Source organism: Schistocerca piceifrons, chromosome X, assembly GCF_021461385.2.
Source record: "Schistocerca piceifrons isolate TAMUIC-IGC-003096 chromosome X, iqSchPice1.1, whole genome shotgun sequence".
NCBI lineage: Eukaryota > Metazoa > Arthropoda > Insecta > Orthoptera > Acrididae > Schistocerca > Schistocerca piceifrons.
The window spans coordinates 468545522-468573079 of NC_060149.1; positions in this window are offsets into that span (position 1 = coordinate 468545522).

Sequence of the window (27558 nt, forward strand, 5' to 3'; positions counted from 1 at the left end):
TACTCAGACTCTTATATTATCCCGCAGATAATCATAAACGATACGTCCTTTGATCACTATTTCGGTGTGTGCGGACCCCAATAGCTAAGCAGATTGTGTTACTCATGCTGTCACGGATGCGTTCTACGTTTCTTTCTTTTTTGTTTGACGTCCGCTTCTTAGCGATCAATTGCTGACGATTATGCTAGGACATCCCATTCTTTTCTCCTCGATCAGAACGTGACTTGATTTTTTGATTATGTTCATATCTCATACATTTTTCGTTTTAGTTATTTTTTTCTTGCCTTACATGTGACTTTGTCTCCCAGTTTGTACATATTGCACATGATGACGCAGCAAAAATACTGCGAAATTGGTCGTACCTATATAAAAAGGGCTTACAGCTTAAGTGGTCCCATCGTTTCAAAATTTAGCGTGGGGGAAATAGAAGCTGTTCTATCTGTTGACTCGGGTGAGAAGCTACACTTGTGGCAAGACACAATAAAGGTGCACACATAGACACAAATACATGAATAAAATGACACATTTACAAACCTGTGAGGCAGATCATCGTCATGTAGGCCCACAAAGAGTAATGACCTACAGTCACTTTCTTGATCACTGTTTCATATAGTTACTGTTAGTGCAGAACTAATATTTTAGTAATAATGAAATTGAAATTAATCATATAGTTCTTTTCTTGTTTTCGCTATTTTGCAATACTTACGGAAATAACAAGGAATATTTCAGAAAAAAAGATGTACACTTAAGCGTTTTCTACTCCACAAAAGCTTATGAGCAGTATTAAAGCAGTAAATACGCTGCAGTTCAATAATATAAGACACTCGGAAGTACTGCATTATTAGGAAAAGTATCCTGTCTGGTGAAAATGATTAAGAAACGATTGAATATTATCACCTCAAATTTCAAATTAAAGTGTTTATTATTCGCATCTGAAGCAATTTACTGACCCATGCAAATACATACAATACTAACCTTTTACTTGAGCTGAAGGTGGTGGCTGCGGTGATCTTCTTTGGCTAAAGCAAAGACTGTATGAGTGATCAAGGTTCTAGAAATATAACTCATCAGAAAATCGTTTTATTAGCGCTGTATTTATATGACTTCAGTATAATTCCACAACTGAGGCATTATTACTCAATGTTGATGTTTTTCCTGACTCCTTCATCACTAGAAACGTGAATAGTATGAATGATAGTCACTGACTACCTGTGTGTCCAGAGATTCCTAGCAGTTCTGCCGCCAAATTCACTTTCTCTCTTCCTGCCTCCCATTTCCTGTAGCGGAGGAACTTCTCTCTAGGTTTTATAGTGGTAGAAACTTATTCTTTCTGTGCATGAACCACTTCTAAAAATACTAATTAGACATACAAGCACTTTAATAGAACATAGTTTTGAAAGATGCATGCACAGACTAATTCTTGACAGATAACTGTACAGAAAATATGAACAAATACTTACATATGAGACAAATCAAAGAACATAATAACACAAATATCACATTAAGCTTAAAAAACATAGAAGTACATGAAATAGGTACAGTCGATATCAAAATTAAATGTTACAAATCATAAATTTCATTACAGGCTTTAGCAGAAGCTTCTAGCCCTTTCGACATTGTGATCTTTTATATAATGCTATGTTTTCCTAAGGCATAACAAGAAAATAATATATCCAGTCTGTTGTTGATCACTTTTCTCGCTACTTGGTGCAAGTGCCAATTGCAGCCATGACAATGGAGACTGTAGCAAAAGCCTGTGTGAGTCACTTGGTATTATTGTTCAGAAGTCCCAATGCCATTCTGATGGACTAAGGAATAAATTTTGTGTCTGTTTTATTTGGGAATGAGTGTACACTGTTGAGATTCCAGAAATAGGGTACCAACCCCTTCCACTCCAAAGGTTATGGAAGAGTTGAACAAGTTCATAGAACTATCATCCAAATTTTATCCTATGATGAGGGTAAGCACAAAAGAGTGGGATCGTTCTCTAACATATTTTAACTGTCTACATAGCAGTGTTCACAAGGCTACAGAAGACACTAACTATGAGGTAGTGTATGGTGGCACAGTAAGTTCCTCCTCTGGTCTACGTGAATTACCTGCGGCTGTTGATCTGAGGGAGGTAAGTTTAGCATTATGAGTAAAAATAATTTCGAGAGAATTACAGCACAATAATTTTACGATGACTTCAAAACAGATTCAAAGAGACGGTAAAGGAACTGCATTAATTCCATATCGACAAGATGACTGGGTTTTGTTGTGGAATATAAAAAATCACAAAGCGATTAACTGAGACGTTCTCTGAGTCTTTCCAAATTGCGCAACTGACATCGCCTGGGAACGCCAAAATACAGCAGACAGCACTGTAATTGTCCATTTTGACAGACTGAAACCCTGTCATGGACAAGTCATGCCAACCCCACCTGTCGGGATCACAGAGTCACTCACTGCAAGGCAGAAATAATGATGCAAAGAGTATGTCGAAAAGAAATAATCTACCTTCTCCTTTGTGGCCGTGATACTCTCTACGTTCTAAGCACCATTAACCGCTCCGGTCTCGAGATTACGTGTGCATATCATCACAAGCCATTTGCTTTCCTTTCCTTAGGAATAAGCGGATGTTACACTAGGGCGGCACTTATTCACCTGCAACATATAATTTGCCTTCACACATGCTTTATGTACTTCCACGTAATGAAATGTGAGAAATTCACATGTTATCAACTTTTGTATTTTTGTTAGCGTACATGCAAGGAATATTCCTTATTGACGCCAGTAATGAACGGTGTGGAGGGATGTACTGTTACAGTTTTTGCAGCAGTTCACCTAAGTATTTCTGAGAACGCATCTTCTTTACTGTTTTCCTCCCCTTTTTAATTCTTGTGAGTCCCTCTCTAGACACAGTGCCCCACTTCATACCACCCGTGTGGGCATTTAAATTCTTGTAAACAAAGCGAACACATAGGTAACCTGGAGGCAGATCTTATCTGGAGCCTCCCCACCATATGTGCTGCCATGTAGGTTGATATGGTGGTAGCCGGCTACCTGAGCCACTATGATTAGATGGCAAGACTGCTACCTGAAACACATATCTGGCCTGCCTAGTTTGTGTGAATTGTTCATGAGAAGGATCCATGTTCACCAACTGACAAATACAGTGAAGAACCAAAACGTTATGGCTACCTGCCTAATAACTTGTTTGTGTGTCTTTGGAACTAAATACACCACTGATAATGCGCATTAGGAATCCGACAGTTTGTTGGTAGGTTTGTAGAGATATATGGCGTTAAATGTCTACGCACAGTTCAGGCAATTCCCGTACATCACGGGCCGCTGAGTCGTGTACACGGTGATGGCGGCCGATAACGACCCAGATGGTTTCATAGAATTTACCTCAGGCCGAGCTATCAATGTGAGTTCACTATAAGGCTCCTCAAACTATTTTATCATGGTTCTGGGTACGAGACAGGGACAATTACTCTGCTGAAAGGTGACACTGCCGTCAGGGAAGACATCAAGCATGAAGACATACAGATTGTTCTCAGCTATCAGTGTGTCTTGAATTACTACCATAGGTCTTATGCAAACGCAAAAGAATGTCTCCCGTAGCATAGTACTGCACTCCCTGTCTGCATCTATGGCGCACTGCACGTTCGAGCCACCGTTCACCTGCATGACTGCGTTTGTGGAGGCGACCATCGACCTATTGTACGAAAAATGTGATTTACCCAAATAGCTGACATGTTTCTATTGATCGACGGTCGAACCATGCTGGTCCTGTGCCCATTGCAATTGAAACTGACGATGTTGTTGGGTCAACATGTGAACACGAAGTTGTGGTCTGCTGCAGAGCTCGATGTTCCACAGTGTATGATGAACGGTGTCCTCTGAAACACTTGTGCATGCACCAACATTGTGCTCTTCGGCAGAGATGAACCAGACCACCACCTATTCTACTTTACAGAGCAGACAACCCTCGAAACCCCACGTTCTGTGAGGAGTTGTGGACATCCAACCATTTTTCGCCTAGTTGTAGGTTCACTATCCTTCTACCTCTTTCCACAGATGCTCACGACAGCAGCACGTGAACATTAGACCAGCTCCGTCGATTTCGAGATACTCGTTCACAGGCTCTGCGTAATAATAATCTGCCCTTTGTCAAAGTCGCTTATCTCAATGGATTTCCCGATTTGCAGCCCATATCTTCGCTAGGGTAACCCTCTGTCCATGTTTGCTCCTCTTACATAATTTTGTTACCGCGTCACGTGCCCGCAACGCCACCAGGCGGCATCCAACATGGTGGTGGGCAGTGGTCTAAATGTTTTGGCTGACCATTGTATTTAGTCGCAAGGGGTTACCATGGGAGTACAGTGATTTCCAGTCATCATAATACAGGAAAAGAGCAGTTGCTTATTTTAGCGTACATGAAATATGTTCCAGAGAACATTTTATTTTGCCCATCCTGTGTATTTCATTCGAATGGCTTCTGCTCTCCCCTAATAATTTCCGATTTGTACCGCTGCTACCAGCTTCTGTGGGTGTGAAGTCCCTCTTTACCTTATTGCTGTTAGATTTTTTTATAAGTGGCTTTCTCCTTATACAGAATTACTTTGTAGTATGCGTTAACCTCTATATGTAGAGCACTTTCGTCAGAGAGGATTTTTCAATAATTTTCACCACTACTTTTTCCCTATTTGAATTCGTAACACCAATGTCGAGGAAGTGCTGAAACAGATTTTATTGCAGTGGTTATATATGGCTAAATCACTGTAACAAACTAGAATACTTGAGACACTTTACAGCTTCAGAACTGTGTTCACATCACCTACTATTGTATCTTGTGTTACTGAGGAATATAAGAATTAACACTGAAACAGCAACTAGCCACAAGTATGGTTTAAAAGGTTTATTTGAATCAAACCACGATCGTTTTCCGATCTCTTACGAATCCGTCTTCAGATGGATTTTACAGGTTTCCTGATTTTCTTGTGAGGCCTCGATTTGTGATTTTTATTGATTTGCTACACAAGGATAGACAGAAAGTTTTTTGTTCATAATTCGATAAAATTTACTAGCGATTTACTTATTTTGAACCTTATCACAACAATCACGGAACCATTTTGGCATTGTCCCCTATTGCTGTAGCTTTATATTGCATATCCACAAAAACGTTTGGAAATGGCGTAGATGGTTGAAACTAGTCGTGAACAAATAAAATTAATACAGGAAAAGCGGAAAATCCAACCAGTTTTAAATAAATTCATTGGTGCGGCACCCACTATGAAGAAAACCCATGAAAATATTTTGAATATAGTAAATTGTAAAATGTGATCATATCATTCTGTGTTACAAAATCGCAGTGTGTTTCTTTTATGAATTTTAAAATAAACCATTTGTGAATGCGCACTATGTGAATGCAACTTAGTTCACTGAAAAACCCTGTACACCACGTCATTCTATGGTGTTACAGCTCGTATGATAAACATTTACATCACATGAGTATGCCATACAATATTTTCTAAGGTGTTACAGTGGTAGAGATATTAGGTTACCGATGTTGTGAGAGTGTGCTGGTGTAGTAAAATATGTGTCTACTAGTGCAATGAAATTAATTGAAAAATCGAAAAGTGAAGTAAAATAATTTACAGCAGTTTCTGAAGTAGCATTTTACTGAATGGCTAGTTTTCTGTTGTAGTGATTTTTAGACATGTTAGCAACAAATTATCTGCTAAAAAAGCTCTGATGGTGAAGTATGATAAAGGCAATTCTGCAGTCATTATGTATGAAACACAGTACATTGAGAATAGCGTAAAATTTTTCGAAACTAGTAACTTTACACAACAACAATGAGAACCGACAGGAAAATTTTGATCTAAACTAAGTAATAGCTACAAATTCCTCTTAAACAAATATGAAATTACAGAGTGCCTTACCATGAATAAAACCACACCGAAACATCGTTCACGATCTAAGAGCTGCAAAGAAGTTTGCCCCCTACATCCAGTCATAAACTCAACAAACAGCCCAATATACAGTGTAAGCAGAAAATTGAAGGATCTACTTACCACTTACTACAAGTTTGAAAACAGTTCTGCAATCAAAAACACAATTGTCTTCGTAGAATATATCAAAGACATCCAAATAGCACCGACAGCTAAATTTGCCTCATCAGATGTAGAGATGCTTTATTTGAATACCCCAGCTGCAGAAAGTATGAACGTAATTAAAAAAATAACCTTCTAAAACAGGAAAAGCTCTACCTACCTGAAATACATAAGTTAATAGAAGTTCTTCCTTTCGTAATGTGTGGCAATTATTTCACTTTTAATAGTCAATTCTGTAAAAAAATTGATAGACTTACAATGGGAAGCAGTCTGCTGGATTGCTAGTTGATATTTACTTAACAATTGTGAGTGAAAGTTCTTCTCGTATGACAACCAAATAAACACTAAAATTGTTTAATACAAGATACATGTAGATGACACTCTCCTACTGTTACATGGCAAAAGCAGTGAAGGTGATGTTGAAGCTGGAGATCTGAGCAAATTACATAATATCAAATTCACTGTTGAAGATGAAATAAACAACAGAATAAACTAGGACCTTAACAATCCAGCATAAATAATAAACATAATAATCTAAAAGCACTAGTTTACTTTTGTTCTACAGTATTACTTTAATTGTGTTAACTGGTTTTTGGCTTACGAGGCCATCTTCAGACATTTACTGAGTATTGTACACAAAGAAGTTACAATGTCTGTAAACAACATTGGAAGAGAAGTTACACGTCTAGAAAGAAGCAGAGGCATACAGAAAGTAACATCTTTGACAGTGTGTTGGTAATGCATTGAAAAATTAAAAAAGAAATTGAACAGTAAATAAATAAAAATGGAGTAAAGAGGAGAAAACTTTAACACAAAATAGGAACAGCGCACCTACATAACGGTTTCTACTAATAAACAAAAATAATAAAATAAAATTTGTGCTTGACAAGGCTAATTCAGGTGGTATAAAACATGGAGAGTGATACACAAACCAATTAAAAGAAGAAACAACTATCAAGTAACTACAAAATACATAAGGAACTTGAACAATATCATTAAGATAAACAGAAATATATAAATAAAATGTAGGAAAATGATGGAGTTGGAGGGAACATACAATAAATGCAATCTTTGAGAGTGTGATGGTACTGCACTTTTAAAAGTTAAAAAAGTTGCAGAATACATAAATACAAAACGAGCAAACAGGAAAAACATTGACAATATCTTAAAAACTGTGGCTATATAGCAGTTTGCATTAAATAAATGAACCAAGTAAAATATAAACTGTATTTGATGTGACTCAAACTGCTGGAAGCCATGGAAACTAACAAACATCTAGCGCACAGTCTCGATCTAGTGCTAAATGACCAGACACAGTTCAACCCTTCCCCTCTCCTAAACTTCATATAATCATTTCTGTTGTTCATTACTTCCCACACTGTCTGTTCCTACACATTCCCATTTTCCTGTATTCATTAAGTTCTTTTATTTTGTGGAAATTGTCTATGTATTCCATATAGACTGTAGTTTCAATTGTTAAGGCTTTCCTTTGACTGGTACTTGTATTACTGTCCATGTTTAACACCTCTTGTAGTTGTCTCAGACATCAAAATAATAATTTTCGAACAAATAGAGTTGATAGATTTGTCCAGTGGTGGCTAATAATGGTAGAAGAGCTCATAAGTATCACTTTTTGGTGATTGATAATCATTTGAAGTTCTTTACTTAGCTTAATTTTTACTCCTCCTGATTCAAAGGCCACCTTTATCTACCATATCAATGTTTATACTCTGAAAACTATTTCTTAACACTGATGTCTACAGCTCCATATTTGCGTATCTTTCCATCGCGTAAGCTAACAAATTTGTAGTCATTTGATTCACACGTACGATGTTTTGTTATTTGTCCTAGCTTTGCCAAGAAGCTAACTTGTATTTTACAGTTTACACTTTGTTGAGTATGAGTAAACTCTTTTTTTCTGGGCTGTCAGCAACCATAAGTATGTTTCTCTCCAGTGTGTGCACCTATGAGGCAAAAAAAAATCAATTAATTTACAGATCCGGTGCAGTACTTGCAAATGAGTATAACTGCAGTCTTGCATATAGAAACAAATGATGTACCTTTAAAGACATATGTGCAATTTAACTTCGAAATACAATACTATACCTAAATACTGGTTAAGTTTAAAATCAAGCTGAAAGTGTGATACTGAAACATTGATTGCTATTGCATAGGATGGGCATTCCACTCTGATAGGCTAGCCGAGACTCATGTAAGTACATCGCACCAACACAGCATTAGCAGTGATTTATGGAGCTTGGCCAACCAATTTTTCCCAGGCTACTTATCCGAAGCTAAGGCTTTTGATATTGATCCTGTCTGAAGTTCACTGATCGAAAATAGTGTGCAGTGTTCTCAGTCTGTTTAACAATGTTGCAAATCAGTCTAGTGGTCGATTCATTTTTACTTACGTACACCACGAGGTGCTGGTCTCGTGTGGCGTGACATATGCCTCCCGTCCTCCACCTCATTTCCACCTAAGAGCGTGAATCGCACATATGGAATCCCTGTGTAGGCGTATATTCCCCTACCCTGCTCTCCACCTGCTGCTCCCAAGAGGATTACCAACGAGGGCAGTGACGTCACGCAGCTCCCTGGCACCTCTCTTCAGGGGAAGGACTTGCTGTACTGACATGCTTATCAGAGCGACCCAGCTGGTAGTGTCTTGACAAAGTGTAACAGGCTTGCAATGTATGGTGTGTTGAGTGCCACTATTGGGAAAACAGAATAATAGTTGAGTACAAGAATTTTGTAATTAATCTACATAATATTTGTGAATTTCTTCCAGTACCTCATTTGTGAACATGTCTCTGACCCACACACGGATGTCTCTGACTCAGTAATTAAAGCGCTCTGTGATAACCTGTCCCTAACAAAACAATAAATCATTCTCTATGGGGTATGGCACATCTCATTAGAATATTTTGGCATCCAATTGTACTAGACAGCTTTGTGATCGGACATTAATTGAACCGGCCAGTGCTTTTTATGAATAAAAACTGCTCAAAAGTGAGCCATGTAATACTTTAGCCAGATGAAACATATATTGTGATATTGAATTATGTTTCCAACACTTGGCAGCGCACAGACTCCTGAGTAAGTAATGACGATTTTGGTCCATTTTATATCAGTAACATTTTTCCGTCAGATGATAGCCACTGAATGAAAACTCTGATGTAATAACAAAAAACTATTTCTCTTATCTCATATTCCTGGATTAACTGATGTATATTTCAGTTTCTTTTGCAAAAGCATTTCAATACACTGGCGTCCAAAATTAAAGCAGCAAACAGCTATTTCCACGCCTTGTGTCTAATTCACGGTATAATCATACGGAATGTCAACAGATGACAGTACAATCGTGTTCTGCACGGAAGATGACATTCAGGTTAACGGGCAACCACGTCAGCGATGACGTTAGGGCACCTATTAAACGGAGTAGTGTTTGCCGGGTAGTCTCAAATCCACACTCGCTGCGTATACACTCTCTGACGGTTCAGTATGGCACAAGGCAGACGCCTACCAGAGGGTGGAGGGTCATAAGAAGAACTGAAGTATGACAGTCGCAAACTGATGTGGCCCGAAGGCTTAATGTGAATCATTCTGTTGTTTTTCGGATGTGGTGACAATGTATAGAGACCGAAACAATATCCCAAAGACCAGGGTAGGGCCAGCCACACGCAGTACAAGAAAAAGAGGACCGTTATTTGGCCATAAGGGCACGACATATCGGCCTTGTACTGCACAGGATTTAGTATCTGACTTCGCAGTATCCACTGGAAGTGTTTTGTCGAGACAAACGGTGTACAGAAGGCTTCGGCAGAGTAACGTCTATTATCGGAGACCTCCTGTATGTGTACCTCTGATGCCTCTTCACAGAAAGGAACGTCTAGAGTGGAGTCGTCAAAAGGTCACCTGGACAGCCGAACAGAGGGCCTATGTAGGTTTTGCAGATGAGTCCCGATTTGGTTTGGAGAGTGATTCTCGACGCATTCGCATATGGAAGGAACATGGAAGACGATTTCAGGACCAAAAACTTGAGGAAAGAGACCGATATCGAGCAGGATCCTTAATGGTGTAGTCAGGGATTATGTTGACCAGTCTAACACCTCTTCATGAAATTGTACGGGTGAATGAGCAAGGTTTGACTGCTGTAATGTGTCACGACGAGATCTTGGGAGCTTATGTGCAGTTGTTGGTGAGGTGGTGTAGGCCCAGACTTTATACTGATAGACGATAATACTCGACCTCATAGAGCACAGATGGTTGCTGTTTCCTTGGAAACGGAAGATACTGCATACATGGCGTAACCTGCTTCCTCTCTAAATTTGAATTCCATATAGCGTGCCTGGGATGCTCTAGGGAGGCAGTTTCCACTACGTCAGCGTCTACCAAGCGTCTCCAAGACTTGCCAGCAGCTCTGCAGAATAAATGGGCATTATTGTCTCAACATGAGACTGATGACATCACTCACAGCATACCCCGTCGTTGTCAGGCTTGTATTGCCGCCAGAAGCGCTCACACCCCATGCGGAGCAGATTACCCAGTTGTCGGAGAGTGTGTGTAAATCCTGTAAGTTGGAAAAAACGAAGAACATTTTTGCCTACCGTTATGCAAGTTGCAGTTGTTTATGTTCAGCGTTCTTTACATAATTCCTACTTCGCTATCACCTGGTTACACTGTCTTGTGGGAAAATAAACACAACCTTGCAAAATTTCCGTTTGTTGCTTTTATTTTGGACACCAACGTACAGTATATACAAATTGTGAAAACGAAATGCATGATTTGAAAAGAAACCTAAAGGAAATTTTTAGCAAAACTGAGCGGCCCGTACTAATTTTATAGAGTCTTATGTCACATAAAGCGCAAATTTGTTTATACTTTCATTATTTTGTTAGAAAATTCTCTTTTTATGTGGAAAAACCATGCACCGGAAAACCTCTTGCGCTCTTATAATCCTGCCAATTTGTCCGTTTCTTCAGTTTACATAACTACTGTTGCCCATGCATATCTGTTTATGGGCTCATTTTAAGAGTTATTCGTATTATAGACACATGTCTATCCTAGCTGTTTCTTTATACATGTAGCGGAACGAAACATAGCGGTCTAAGAGGAAGAAAGAAGGCAACTGAGAGCAGCACTTAACCTGTTGTAAATATATATGTATAGAATATGCACACGTTTTTACGATTCAAATTTCATTATGTTAGTTCATAAGTTTTAACTTGTATTAATACTTCTCCTATTTAAAATTTCATTTCACTTGTTTCGTAATCATATAATATTATTGTGGTCAGTAATAGTGTCCAAGGAACATTCGCGTATTCTATTTGATATTTTCATTTTAAAACGCTGTAAATTTGCAAACGTGCGAAGAAAGTAGCCTGGTATTTACTGTTGAATAATAAAATTTTTAATACTACATCCTGTAAAAATACCAGAGAAACTATGTTCAGGCTAAAAATGTTGTACCTTAGCTGCAGCTTCCGTACATGATACTCCCTCCTATAGTCTGTAAGGCTCCTATTAGGACAATCCCTTCTTCTCTGGAGTGACTGGCGCCCTTTGGAACTGTGCGTCACCACTCCTTTGGAAGTGAGAAGGGTTTTACAGAGGACCACTCGCTTGGGGGAAATCGGGAAAATTTATTAGAAATTTTATTAGAGAAAGCGATGTTTTTCTTACGTTGAGGTACTTGTTGGAAGCCTGCTGCTGCAGCTCGTAGCAGTAAAGTCCCATATTGGTGAGCTAAGCATGGTTCCAATTGATGAATACTACTAGTGAGGCACGTCGCCGTGCAGCGCCTACAGTAAGCCACCAACAGGACACAACCCAGTTAGAAGGGTTCCTTCATGCCACTGGCAACCAAACCGTAATCGTTCTACTCCATATAATCAATCACATGTTCTCTATTAGAAAGTGTTCCTCTTGCCATTTAAACATACGCCACTCGATGCACAATCTCAAGTCCTGACCACTCGTTGTCCATAACAAAGGACTTAGTAGACCACTTTATAATGCAAACCTGACAACAGAATTAGTAATTACAGAAATAGGATATATAGTCAAAACACACAAATTTTCCCTTATCTCCAATAGTAGAACAGCAAGAGAACATAGAAACGTTCAACAAACACTGTAGAACATTACAAATACATCAATATAAAACGAGGTAAGAAGAATGATACGCTACTCTAAAGGCAGCTACTCTAAATTCCTTAGCAAACGTGTATAAAAGAAATATTCCAGTCTCTTCTCACCTATCTCTCACCTATCCAAACGCATACATTCACAGATACACACACACACACACACACACACTATATATATATATATATATATATATATATATATATATATATATATATATATATATATTACTAAAGAAAATAGACACCTCTGAAAACAGTAGGAATCTAGAATGCTCTGAGGAAACAATAGGCAAGATCAAGAAAATAATCGTTATTGACACAGCGAGCTCTTTATATTATCTGATTTCACACATGTGAATATTAACATTCTAATATATAAAACAATCAGCAACATTACACATGGACTATATCAACAGGGCAACACACTGGACACATACATTGGTAAAATAGCACCTATACTCAGGACTATACCAGCACAACTTCGTGTTTAGCAATGACTTCTGTTCCAACACGAAAGATTGACAGTAGGCTCAACAGTTAGTAGGCTCTTAGCCAATACATTCATAAACAACCTAGAAAAGAAAGTCCTTAGTCTCACAAAAATACCAAAAAGTACAAATTCATACACCTATATCATTAGGCCTGACTGACGAATTGCATACACACATAAAACACCTACACGATGAAACTAATGTAAACTGCTTACAAAAAGAAACGAGCCAAATACTGTAAAATTAGAAACGCTGAAGTAACCATAACGCCATCGCCTACGGGAGAAGGTGTGGGTCCTGTAAGAGTGGTGACGCCCTATCTCACCACTAGACGGACACTGGCGCACACTCCCGTGACGACGGTGTAAGGATGTACATGCGTCGACCGTGCACTGCACCCCATAGTGATCGAAACCGAGAAATGGAGGTTTTAGAAGAAGAGCAGATGGGTGTAGTTCGTTTCCTTACAGCTGGGGGTGTGCGGGGAACGGGAATATATCTAAGAATAGCGCATGTGTACTGAGTGAACAGCGTGTCCGTTGCCATTCCGATACTCAGTCCAGCCTCTGGGGCAATGGTTGTCATCGTAACTAGCCATTCTTTAAAAATGAGGGCAGCACCTGCTGGACGATGGTATCAGTAATGTGGTGTAACGTTCCAAATAGTGTTCCATCGATAAACGGCGTCATTTCTTTCTTGAATCGCTTTTCCATGCTTTGGCCCTTGCACCGGACGTGCGTGTTCGTCACACACCTGTGCCATTTTGTAATGAATTTCCATTTCCCGCACTCCTTCAGCTCTAAGGAAACCCACTGGACACCTTTCTTCCTTTTTTCTAGTTCTATTTCTCTATTTTCAGCACTAGCAAATGCAGTAGAGGTAGGACACGTGCATGTGCTCACGCTGTCGTCATGTGGGTGCGCCCAAGTCACTCTGACGGCGAGTTTGGGGCCTCAGCGCTCCGATACTGTAGTGGCAATCAGTGTAAAGGCATGGGTATTTGTAAATTAAAAAACAGAAAAAAACATGTCCGCTGGAAGAGGTGTGCACAGCATACGTGCAGTAGTATGAGATCCAGTCTACTGACGAATACAATCAAATGCTTTTGTATTTGATGTCAGTAGTACAGTATATAACAACAAGTCATCGATTCAGGTGGTAGAGAATGGAACTCCGTATAAAGGCAGTCGGCTCTTTGTGGTGTCAGTGGTGTTAGGGTGTGCGTATGTGTCTCTGCTGTAGATATGAAACAGACATCATTAGTAACAGTGCGTGTTGTGTACAAAAACTACAATTGTCACAATCGTAAATGAGTTATCATGAGATGTGTAAGCAAAAATCGGCGCGTATATGGAAATGGGACTCTCTGATCGTCAAATTGCCAAGAAGTTTAGCTTCTCTAGTACAGTGACTGATAACTTCGTTAGACTGGCAGCACGATATGGACAGAACGTAAAATATGAGCTAATTAGAAAATTATTGAAGGCATGGAAACAGTTCCTTTTGCGCAAAGCAAGGGACACAAACCGTTATTGTTCAAAACTACCAGACGTGAATGATAAATTTTGTCAAATGATAAACGTCTTGCAGTCAAAAAAGGACTGCAGAAACCTACTGTAACACAGAAATATAGACGGGCTAGACCGGCGTTTGCTGAAACACATATGTCATGGACTTCAGAATAAAATAAAGAGATCTTCTGTGATGAGAAGAAGTTTAATTTAGTCGGGACCGATGAATTTATGTATTATTGGCATGGTCTGAGAACAGAGTAGCAGGTAAGAATGAGCAGAAGTTTTGGTGGCGAAAACGTTGTAATTTGGGCAGTTTCTGCGCTAAAGGTAAATCACGCATTTCTTGGGTGAACACTACACTGAACTCTAACATCTACACTGAGATGCTAGAAACAGAACTGATTAGAATGTATTAAGACATAAGGGACGAAAGTCAAATGTTTCATATACATCTACATCTACGTGGATGCTCTGCAAATCATACTTAGGTGCCTGGCAGAACGTTCATCGAACCACCTTTACAATAATTCTCTATTATTTCACTCTACCCTGTGGAGAAAACAAACTCCTATATATATCCGTCCGAGCTTCGATTTCCCTTATTTTATTATGATGATCATTCCTCCCTGTGCAGGTCAGCGTCAACAAAATATTTTAGCATTCGGAGGAGGAAATTTTCTGAGAAGATACCGTCGCAACGAGAAACGCCTTTACTTTAACGAGCTCCACCCCAAATTTTGAATCACGTTCATGACACTCTGTCCCCTATTTATCGATAATACAAGACTTGCTGCTCTTATTTGAACTGTCTCGATGTACTCCGTTAATCCTATCTGGTAAGGATCAAACACTGCATAACAGAATTCCAAAAGAGGGCGGAGAAGCGCAGCGTACGCAGTGTCTTTAGTAGATCTGTTACATCTTTTAAGTGTTCTGCCAATAAATCCAAGTCTTTGGTTCGCCTTCCCCACAACATTTTCCTTTTGGCAGTCTTTCCAGTTTAAGTTGTTAGTAACTGTAATTACTAGGTACTTAAGTCGAATTTACGACCTCTAGCTTTGAATGACTTATCGTGTAACCAAAGTTTCACGGATTTCAACAAGATAACGCATCTGTGAAATTTCTGTTCCACCTAAGAAGTAGTCTGGGGATAAAGATATCGATGTCTCTTTTGGCCTGCATGTAGCTTGCTTATAAACCCCGTGCGATACCTCTGGGGAGTACTTGCAAGGCGTGTTCATCGTAGTGGAAGGCAATCTGAGGCCGTAAGTAAGCTGAAAAGTACGATACGAGAGGAGTGGGCGACAGTTTCATTCCAATAACTACAAATTCTAACAAATCAATGACGACGAGAATTTTTGAGGTCGTTAGGCAGGACAGACGTTGGACAACGTACTGACAGTACGATAACACAACAGGACAGAGAGTACCTTTATATTAAACTCCACCCAGGAAACGCAAACGCCTTATTTTGTTACACGTGTTATGAAAGAAAGTATGTAATTCCGTTGTTATTGTGTATATCTCAAACTTATCTACTACTTTCATAACAAATTCGATACAATATGATACACACAATGTACTATTACTGTCGTAGGAAACCTATATGTATACTGATATTGAAACGTAACAGCTAGCAGACTGTCACCCACTTTAAATTAAAAGTATGTTGAGTCTTGTTGCGATATCTCCAAACTGAGAAGTATAATCAATAGGTCATGTGAAATATTGTGCCTTTGAAATATTGTACGTGATAATTCGTGACTTTACTGTGAAGAAGGCTATTTCAAGTTCAAGTTGACCTGCTACCTGGTGGCACTATGTTTTGCTATTGACATTGTCTAAATCAAATGTATTTCCTTAATTTGCAGTGTTAAAAAGAAAAAGTGAATGACGTTATAGCAAAACATGTATGTATAGACCCTGAGAGGTCACTGACTTATGCCAGTCTTTCGAGAGATTTCAAAGTGACCATCATGCCAATTAGTTTAGTAAAAATAAGAGGACCCCCTTTTATAAAGGGAGATATTTCGAGGTGGCAGAGGAAGATTTTGTTCTTTATTTGGTGCTTAGATTTTAATGACCGCATGATGGTATAATGCCCTTTCTTCGTTCCATTGTAACAGTCTCAATATGTTAATAAAACATTTTGGAAATTATAAAAACAATATGTGTAGCACAAATTAATGGCATATAAATGACTGCCTGGCCAGTTGTCGTATCACCAGGAAAACTCAATTATCTTTTACACCGCAGCGGAAGCAGATCAACTCATAGCGCCAATGATGTAGAAAGTGGAGAGGAACATTTCAATTTCTACTACTGTAGTGACGACTCCTTCTTCCGTTGGCAGTGGATTAACGATAACCTCAGCCGTTTTCATTTTATAGCCTCCGGAATGCACCTTACGATTTCCATCCCGAAATTCGTTTCACATTAGAAACAGAAACTATCTACAACTAAATTTTCTAGATCTCACCAACAACCAATAGGATCTCCCAATTATCGGCAATCCCACAACCACAGTCACCACCATTCACTATCAAGAAACACACTCATTGACTCCCAGACAAGGTAGATTCAGAATCATGCTCCATAGATTGGACAGGACACTCAGAAACAAAGAGAACTACACATTCGAGTTGAACACAATAAGGCAAACAGCTATGAAAATGGTTATGATATGGTTATGATACCCTTATGATACAGAAAGTAAACCATGAAGTATGTAAACTGACAGCGGATGAAACAGGCTACATGTACACAAGACCTTGTAAAACAACACAGCAGAACTCAACACTGTAATGCATCCGACCGCGGGCACTTCCTGCAACGCGCCACGAGCGGCCGAGCCGGACACCCTGGGGTGAGCCCCCGGGTGCAGTCATTCTGCAAGGACACAACGCGAAGCTGGGGCGAACGTCCTCGCCTCGCTCAAGGGGGGCACAATGCGAAGGGCCCGTCTGACAACGAGAAACGTGCTGAGATCTGATGGACACCAGCAGCCATTACGACGGACCGTCAAGAATGTATGCGCGAAAGCATCTGAGTTCTTCTGGCCTGACGTCAGTCATTTTACCTGCCTTAGAAAGCATGGATGTGCCAACAATTCCAACACCCCACGGTGGAGCAAGTAGTGTCTGCAATGCGACAAAGTAATGTGCGTGTAACGCAGGTGACCCCAACGAATTTGCAGGCCGCATTCCCGATGCCCCTCGTTGACATACCACTGCCAAAGCTCGCTGAACGAGCAGTACTCACTCGAAGGCATACCTAAAGAAAATAGACGTGTATCTCCATGTGAAAGGAGTGGCGGAGTGTAATGCCTTACTTGTTGCATGCCAGATGCTGGATCAGGAGGAGGCTGCCTGGTTTGACGTTACAATTGGCAAGAACAGTAGTTACAAGGATTACTCCACTAAGTTTCTGGCAACGTACTGGAACCTGGCCCCTCAGGTGTGTGCAGATATGAGTATATGTCGGGGACAGTGTTCGCCACACAGTGACGCCAATCCATGGCGACCTCCGCTGTTCACTTTGTCGTCCTGGCGGGATAGTTGGATGACAAAATGTCAGATGAGGAATGGTGAAGCGCGATGCTCATGTACAACTTGCACTTGTCAGGGTACTGTAGAGAGAACAGTTCCTCGATACTCTAAGGTCCTTGGACGAAATCGAAGAGCAGGAGAAGCAAAGGACAGCAAGTGGACACGCAATTAGGACAGAAAATGGGGCGACGCAAAGGTTTGTGCACCGCACTGACAGACAGAATTGGCTCAATAGCGGACGAAGGAGAGAAGAGGGGAACAGGCGAGAGTGAGATAGAAGTCATGGTCCACGCCATGGACAAACAAGGCAGGAACGAGGTGCCAAGCCAAAGACGCCATGTAAGCTGCGTACAAGCGTCGGATTATGGGAGAGACAGTGAGAATAATGCAGAGGAGCGTGAGATCACGCAAATGAATGATCAGAGAAAATGAGATATTGCAGTGGACGCCACGGTAGAGAAGGGCCATCACATACGCAATGAGCGGTACTAGCAATCACAAGCGCAAGACGACATTATCCAGTATTGTGATGAACCAGAGTTGCCGGAAACAGTGAACCATCGGTGTCCCCCCTGATTGAAATAACTGTGGAAGGAATTAAGACGAGAGCATGTCTCGATTCTGGGTCGGAAGTGACAACACTTTCAAAATCTTTTTAGTCAAAGGTGGTAGAAAGTGGTACCCGTAAAAGGAATCTCACTAATTCCCGCTTTTGGGGCGAAATGAAAGAAGGTACAGAAACAGGTCTTGGATTCATTAAACGGCGAAAGAAGTACCTTCCATGTCAACCTGTGGGTTGTCGCTCGATTTTATAATCGGGAATGACATACTCTCGAGTGGAGCGGTGATCGTGGATTGGACCACAAAAACTGTGGTTACTTTGTTCGAAAATCAGATCGCACGGGGTGCAGAGGGCACGAAGGGCACAGTTTATTTAGTAAAATGTAACGAGAACGAGGAAGTTTTCATTGATGGGCCATGGGAGCTAGAAGGTAATTTATTAGAGGGATCAGTGGTTCCAGATGAAATCAGTTTACCGTCCGCAAGTCGTGATGAGAATTCCACGTACATAGCCGACGGAAGTGAATCTGACGGATATGATGCGACTGGTCGTGGGGTTAGAGACTCTCGCACATGTTCTATTAGGATTTAGAGGGCCAGTGACCGTTAATGAGTACGCTACCGTGACACTGCAAGCCACCCATGCGGGTATGGAATACACGCTCCAAAAGGAACATAATAATGCGCAGCGAGAGACCACAGTCAAATGCCATGACAAGAGCGCCAAGAGAATTAAAATCGTTGAAGATGAAGCACCCACAGCAACAGAGAAACTCATGTGGATTGTAAAATGAGAAAGCGATTGGGGAGTGGCAGAGAAGCACTGTGAATTGCGCAACAGAAGTATTAACGCCTACTCGCCAGTAGCAGAAGACAACGTTGTTCCCTCCACGGTCGCAATATGTGCAAAATTCGGAAGGTTTTCGGAGGATCGCAGATGTTTCCATGTTTCCAAGTGGCGAGAAAAACTGACGTATCAATCGGAAGCAGAGGAGACTGCAAACAACAACGGTTTCTTATGTTATTTATGATGTCTGAGAGCGAGGTTGAGATTTTAATTCCGCAGCCTGAGAGCGTACGCGACTCAATAGAGTATTTTACGGCAGTAGTGGTACATATAAAATCTATACAAAAAGTTGTAGATGTCTGTTAACAGCACACTGCATTTTGTGAATAGATTTTCTGATGTGGTAATCTGTACATATTTATTGTGGTTAAACAGTCATTTTTATGTGTACCTGGAGCGTTGGACACTTGGTGTGAATGTGCACACTTGAGATGACGATTGCATGTTTGTGTGCCTGTGTTCCGTGCCCAGCTGCGACGCGCAGCGCAAGGCTCAGAGGAGTCTCCCGCATTCGACAGAATGATACTTCTCATAGGCCGGGATTATCATGCAGCTCACGTAAGTGCATTGCCGTTTCAATCTCTTCAGTTTTATTTGTTTATTTGTTGTATGAATATAATTGTTATGTAGTGCGATGAATCCAAGTTTTTGTCCGCAGCTCGCGGTCGTGCGGTAGCGTTCTCGCTTCCCGCGCCCGGGTTTCCGGGTTCGTTTCCCGGTGGGGTCAGGGATTTTCTCTCTGCCTCGTGATGACTGGGTGCTGTGTGATATCCTTAGGTTAGTTAGGTTTAAGTAGTTCTAAGGTCTAGGGGGGTGATGACCATAGATGTTAAGCCGCATACTGCTCAGAGCCATTTTGAACCAATCCATGTTTTATTGTATTACCATACGAGGTGTTCAGTGTAATGGCAGTAGCGTGAAAGGTGAAAACCAGACACGCACCAATGTATGACGAGATTTCTGTTGCAGCATACAGAGACGTAACAAAGCTACCTTGCAGTTAGCGGACAAGACATTTTACCTTTGCAAAGTAGTGCATGAAAGGTTGACTGAAGCATGCTAGGATTATTTTGCATGTTAGAATTTAAGGGTTGTGTAAAATATCGCGAGTGTACAAAGTAGCGCACACAAAAAATTTGTTTTTAGATTATAGACAATATAGGCGTCGGCAGGGCTCGCACAGCTGGCACTACGGAATTTACTTAAGAAAGACTTGCATGCTTAAGTTAAGGGACTAGAAAGTTAAGTTCATGAACAATTTTTTTTTTTTTAGTCCGTCCGCGGACCTAGTAAATGAGGAGGAGGCCTCTCAAAGATCAGCGATGAGTACTTTATACATATTGATGGTGGTTTCTGTGGAAGAAGAAAAGATATAAGTCTTGGTTCAAATGACTCTGAGAACTATGGGACTTAACTTCTGAGATCATCAGTCCCCTAGAACTTAGAACTACTTAAACCTAACTAACCTAAGGACATCACACACATCCATGCCCGAGGCAGGATTCGAACCTGCGACCGTAGCGGTCGCGCGGTTCCAGATTGTAGCGCCTAGAACCGCTCGGCCACCCCGGCTGGAGTACAAATCTTATTTTTTTTTACATCTTATGAGGTAAAAAAAAATGTGTATCGTTGACGAAATCGTGAAGGTGGTACCCGTCCCATCCTACATATTACACTCCTGGAAATTGAAATAAGAACACCGTGAATTCATTGTCCCAGGAAGGGGAAACTTTATTGACACATTCCTGGGGTCAGATACATCACATGATCACACTGACAGAACCACAGGCACATAGACACAGGCAACAGAGCATGCACAATGTCGGCACTAGTACAGTGTATATCCACCTTTCGCAGCAATGCAGGCTGCTATTCTCCCATGGAGACGATCGTAGAGATGCTGGATGTAGTCCTGTGGAACGGCTTGCCATGCCATTTCCACCTGGCGCCTCAGTTGGACCAGCGTTCGTGCTGGACGTGCAGACCGCGTGAGACGACGCTTCATCCAGTCCCAAACATGCTCAATGGGGGACAGATCCGGAGATCTTGCTGGTCAGGGTAGTTGACTTACACCTTCTAGAGCACGTTGGGTGGCACGGGATACATGCGGACGTGCATTGTCCTGTTGGAACAGCAAGTTCCCTTGCCGGACTAGGAATGATAGAACGATGGGTTCGATGACGGTTTGGATGTACCGTGCACTATTCAGTGTCCCCTCGACGATCACCAGTGGTGTACGGCCAGTGTAGGAGATCGCTCCCCACACCATGATGCCGGGTGTTGGCCCAGTGTGCCTCGGTCGTATGCAGTCCTGATTGTGGCGCTCACCTGCACGGCGCCAAACACGCATACGACCATCATTGGCACCAAGGCAGAAGCGACTCTCATCGCTGAAGACGACACGTCTCCATTCGTCGCTCCATTCACGCCTGTCGCGACACCACTGGAGGCGGGCTGCACGATGTTGGGGCGTGAGCGGAAGACGGCCTAACGGTGTGCGGGACCGTAGCCCAGCTTCATGGAGACGGTTGCGAATGGTCCTCGCCAATACCCCAGGAGCAACAGTGTCCCTAATTTGCTAGGAAGTGGCGGTGCGGTCCCCTACGGCACTGCGTAGGATCCCACGGTCTTGGCGTGCATCCGTGCGTCGCTGCGGTCCGGTCCCAGGTCGACGGGCACGTGCACCTTCTGCCGACCACTGGCGACAACATCGATGTGCTGTGGAGACCTCACGCCCCACGTGTTGAGCAATTCGACGGTACGTCCACCCGGCCTCCCGCATGCCCACTATACGCCCTCGCTCAAAGTCCGTCAACTGCACATACCGTTCACGTCCACGCTGTCGCGGCATGCTACCAGTGTTAAAGACTGCGATGGAGCTCCGTATGCCACGGCAAACTGGCTGACACTGACGGCGGCGGTGCACAAATGCTGCGCAGCTAGCGCCATTCGACGGCCAACACCGCGGTTCCTGGTGTGTCCGCTGTGCCGTGCGTGTGATCATTGCTTGTACAGCCCTCTCGCAGTGTCCGGAGCAAGTATGGTGGGTCTGACACACCGGTGTCAATGTGTTCTTTTTTCCATTTCCAGGAGTGTATATCCTTATCAGTTCAACAAAGTGTGTCATCGGAAAATTTATTGTTTTGTGCCACCAGATGTTGGAACTGACATCTATACTGTATCGATGTTATAGAGCTCTTCAACGAACAATTTCACTTAAGGCCAACTCTTATGTCACTAGCCTTAATTCTGTATTATGTAGTTTCCATGTTGGCAATTCTGACAAATAAGTCTTTTATAAACGTTATTGCAGTGTAAATTGCATTTTGGTTTCATATGTCTTAACTCTTTTTGTCGTCTATATGTATAGTATACTCGTCTGTGATGTAATGAACAGTATTATTGTGAGGTGTATAGTCTGATTTACAGTCGTCTTGAATACATGTTTATTTTGCATTCATCTTGTGTATATCTGTAACGTTATCATCACATTCATCGTGTTCAATATTATTTGTGTTACTCATGTATTGTTTACTTATTTTGATCTTCATACATTTGTGCATGTCTTGTGTAATGTACATATGTGACGTTATCATCATGTTCATTACGTTCAATGTTATTTGTGTTCCTCATGTATTGTTTACTTGTTATGAAGTTCATTTATTTGTGGATGTGTCGTCTAATGTACGTGTACGACGATATCGTCAAGTTCAATGTAACAGTGTTCTTCATTAACAGTTTTTTTTTCTTTTACAATCGTATTGACCAACTAGGATGACTTCAGTTCCTCTTCTTCCTTTGTTGTTGTTTCCTATTTTTCCAGTATTCCCTCATTTTCTCCCCATGAAGTCTCTTCCTGTCTTCTGTCCATGTTGTTCCCGATTTTTTATTTCTTCTGCTTTGAAAGCCTTCCAAATTTAGTATTTTGTTTTTAAAACGGTTTCTTTCAGCTATTTCTGCTTCTTTGATGTTGTTTCTTTCAAGATCTTTTCTTACTTCTGTAATCCATGCTATTGTCCATTTTTTTCCAGAAATATAGGAGTATTTGTATTGTTAGTCTATTTCCAACCATTCGGTAGAGGTGTCCAAAAAAGGTTAATCTTCGTTTGGCCATTACTTCAGATATTTTCTCTATATTTTTGTAGATCTCCGCATTACTTTTCATTTTCGAACCATCTGCAGTTTTCATTGCACCCATTATTTTTCTAATAATCCTTCTTTCCAGTACCTCTAGTTTGTCCATCTTATAGTTCATCGTTAGGCATTCAGATCCATAGAAACATTCTGGTCGTACCACTGTGGTGTAGTGTTTTAGTTTTGTTTTTCTAGATATGCATTTCTTGTTGTAAATATTTTTGGTCAAACCATATACTCTTTCCATTTTGTTAATGTTTACATCTATTGCAGATTTTTGTAGTCCATTCTGTTGTACAGTTTCTCCAAGATATTTAAATTTATTTACTCGCTCTATTTTACCTATTTGTGTTTCTATGTATTTTGGTGCATTTTTTACATTTGTAAGGAAATTTATTTATCTATAAACGTATTGTACCTCTTTACTAAGGGCAGCCAAATATGTAAATGGTCGACTGGGTTTGACACGCTGGGGCACGACTTAAAATGTAATATCCCCACAGTATCCCGCATCAGTGAATGAAATGTAACTGTTATGGAGTGAAGATTTTTGTTTTCTTTGAAGTTAGTGTGCGACGGGCCAAGTGAACATAGATGGGCCACTTTGTCATGACTTTCAACCTTCCGTATCAGAAGCTTAACAGTCATGAGAGGGAGCTATGTAATGTGTCCGACCGCGGCCACTTCCTCCAACGCGCCGCAAGCGGCCGAGGCGGACACCTCTACCTATGTCATCTTTTGTCCCGCAGGATAATTGGAGACAACTGTATCCCGAATATCAGAATCATTTTACTCATCAGTATGAGCAAAAACTTGATCCAACACTCATGGTTTAGTGGCATTTACCGGTCATATGAAATTTAGCATATCAAAATATACGTATTTTTGTTTGATTCTGCCGGAGAATCGCATGTTGAAGCTCTCCTCATGATGAGTTAAATTTTCTAAGGCCTCGACCTTTCTCTGCCTCAGATAAGCCTGTTCCATTGTGCTTTGTCGGATAGCATTTGCTTTTGAAGACAACATGCAACACGTATTGTGGAAAACATTGACAGAGAGCAGCAAAGGTTATAATTACAGATTACGAAGGCGTGTGGCTACATAGAACGCACTTGTGAGATCTGTTCCAACAAATCTTAATCCCTCTTCTACAACCGACTGTGCTTTTCAAACCTGTGATAGCAAGTTGAAATTGTCTGAAGACTGTATCAAATCGGTACCAAATCGATGTAGTGATTCTACAGTGAAGCTACTAAAATAATTACAACATGAACTTGCAACCAATATTGAAATTTTAACAAAGTAGATCAAACTTCCTGTAAGAGAAGTTTTGCGAACTAAAACAAGTACTCATGATGTCATTGGCCTAGCAAAAAAATTGGGATATAATAGTATCAACGCATTGGGAAAAATCTCATAACAGTGAAACAATATGAGTTTCATTCAATTGCAAAACATCCAGAATAAAGGCGATTTTTGAATCATATAAAGACGCTGGAAGCTGAAATCCGTTCATTGAACTGTGCACTCTTGCATTTCCTGTACTGTCATTGACACATTGATATACAGAGACAGAACGAATTTTTCCTGCCATGGGAAGGGTCAAATCCAATCTACTGGGTCCTAGTTCATTGAATTCTATTTTGTTGATCAAAAGAGCCTTAACAAGAATGAATGTAACATGTTTTGACCATGAGTTACCAACAAATGAACTAAGACTTATTGGAACCAAGAAATCATACTCACGTAGGAGTGAAGATGACCAACAAATGTACTATGACGTATTGGAACCAAGGAATCATACTCACTTAGGAGGGAAGATGGTAGTGATGCACAGCCATCAACTTCAACTACGGTGGAACTTCAAATTGGAAACTGTAAATTTGTGGTAAGGCCTTATGGGACTAAACTGCTGATACCATCAGCCCCCAAGCCTACACACTACTTAATCTAACTTACCCGAGGAATGACTCGAACCGCCGTCGGGGGAGCCGCTCGGACCGTGACAAGGCGCCCTAGACCACCCGGCTAACCTGAACGGCGGCAACTTCAACACCCTTTAATATATGTAATTGGCAGCTCTGACGGTAGTGGAGAATAAATTGTTTTTGTGTTCTTTTTTCCCGTTTACCCTAAAACACATTCCAAACTGTTATATATAGGAATAAAAAATTCTGAAATAATTAAAGTATATATGAATATTTCTGTGTTTCACTTCTTCTAATTGTTTTAGCGATATCTTGGAACTATTCACGTTCAGTCTAGCGATATTTGGTTCAGTCATAGACTGCATGTTAAGCGACGAACGCTATACTGCAGCGAGGGCGAGCCGCGCGACAGAGTCGCCAGTGTGTATGCGCACCATTTACCTGAATTCAGTGAAAGGTGCTATGTTCAAAAGACTTATTGCCAACACTATGGTATTTCCAAGTCTAAATAAAAGAAGCACGTAATCTTCACCTGAATTGTGTAAATACTCACTTATCTCACTTTCTTGTGTGCCCTCTCTCTTTCTCTCTCTCTCTCTCTCTCTCTCTCTCTCTCACACACACACACACACAAATTTTTTTGCTTTTTTATCAAAATAATTCTGTAAATTGACATCATGTTTAAATGGAACTGAACGATGTGAATTTCTTGCACCTTGTTTAAAATTATAAAATCAGTGTCAACACAGGTGTAGCTTGCAGTATTTCCATGTAGAAAAATAAGCAAGCCTATGCACACACCCATACACACACACACACACACACACACACACACACACACACACACACACACACATCAGAGGAACGTATTATGCGCGCATCTCCAGAAATGGGTGATGCTGTTGTGTAGATGAACGAAAGAGAAATCCTTGATCGTTTCAGTATCACAGATAACTGCCGTATCTACGAAGATCATCTGCAGTCAGCAGTGGAATATCTGATGTCACGGCCTAGCTTCAGAAGACATAAGATAAGACGTGCCTCTCGCTAAACATGCCGTGCCCTGCAGAGAGAAGGCAGTAACCAAAGGTTGAAAAACTGAATTCTGTGTAGACCCATTGCTCTAATTACGGATACTTTTTTTATGACTTTAACATACCCCGATATCCAAAGTCTTATGCTCTGGCGAGCAACAGTTCAGAAACTATTGACACTTCATGGATGCTTAAACGAATTTCAAATCCAATGAACGATTGAAGCTACGAACACCAAATTAGGTATGAGAGTTATATTATGCATATCATTCATGGGCTTTGTGTCACATTGTATAGTTATTGAGCTTTGGCGCTCATAAACGGTGACTTCGAGTACATTTCGCTGCAAAGTCGTGACCGTTTGTGTTGGGTACTTTTGATAATACCACCACCTTACTATTTCACTTCTATTGCTCTATTAATACGATGACACACATTATTTAAATTATCATCTTTGCTTATAATTAGCAAATTTGATTCATTCTCACTCAGTGCTCGTTTACACTTTTCAAAGAAAGCATCCTAAATACAATCCGCGAATTACATTCATTTTTGTTTGCAACAAATAATTACAATTGGTTTGCCTTTAATTAATGGTTTTGGAATTTAGGTGATTGTCTCACATAGATTAAAGCTATCCGCACCATAATGAGGACTTATACCGTCGTTGTGGAAAGAGTTCAACATAACGTCACTGAGCCATTCTGCCTACGCTGTCTGTGAACCCATATGCAAGATGGATATTGATCAATTCTCGTTTAGTATACCTCTACAAATCGCTGTGGTAGTCTTAATGTGCAACTAACACAGCTGGAGAAACAAACGCGAAACAGAACTGAGTAGTACAGAAGACCATCTTGATGGCCGAAAGCGAAACATGTGTTACTGTTGACAACAACGAATACCGAAAGTAAATGGAGGACATTCAAATTCACACACACCGCATACCCTGGTCGTCTGCTTTCTCGTGCTTATTATTTCTGTACAACACTGATACAAGTGAAATGCTGCAACTTACCGAAAACCACAGGTCCCTTGTGCCCAAATATAAAATGTTCTTGTAATTTTGAGGTAGAATTTATGTTTATTAGATTTGTGTGTTTTGGAACCATTTCTAATCTTCTGTGATATACTGAAAACATACAGGTTTCTAGATATGCATTTATTTCTATACTTCTGTGGTATTATTTTGTATCGGTCTTTCCTTGCGGTATTGAGTCCACAATGGATGCAGCACAGTCTTTG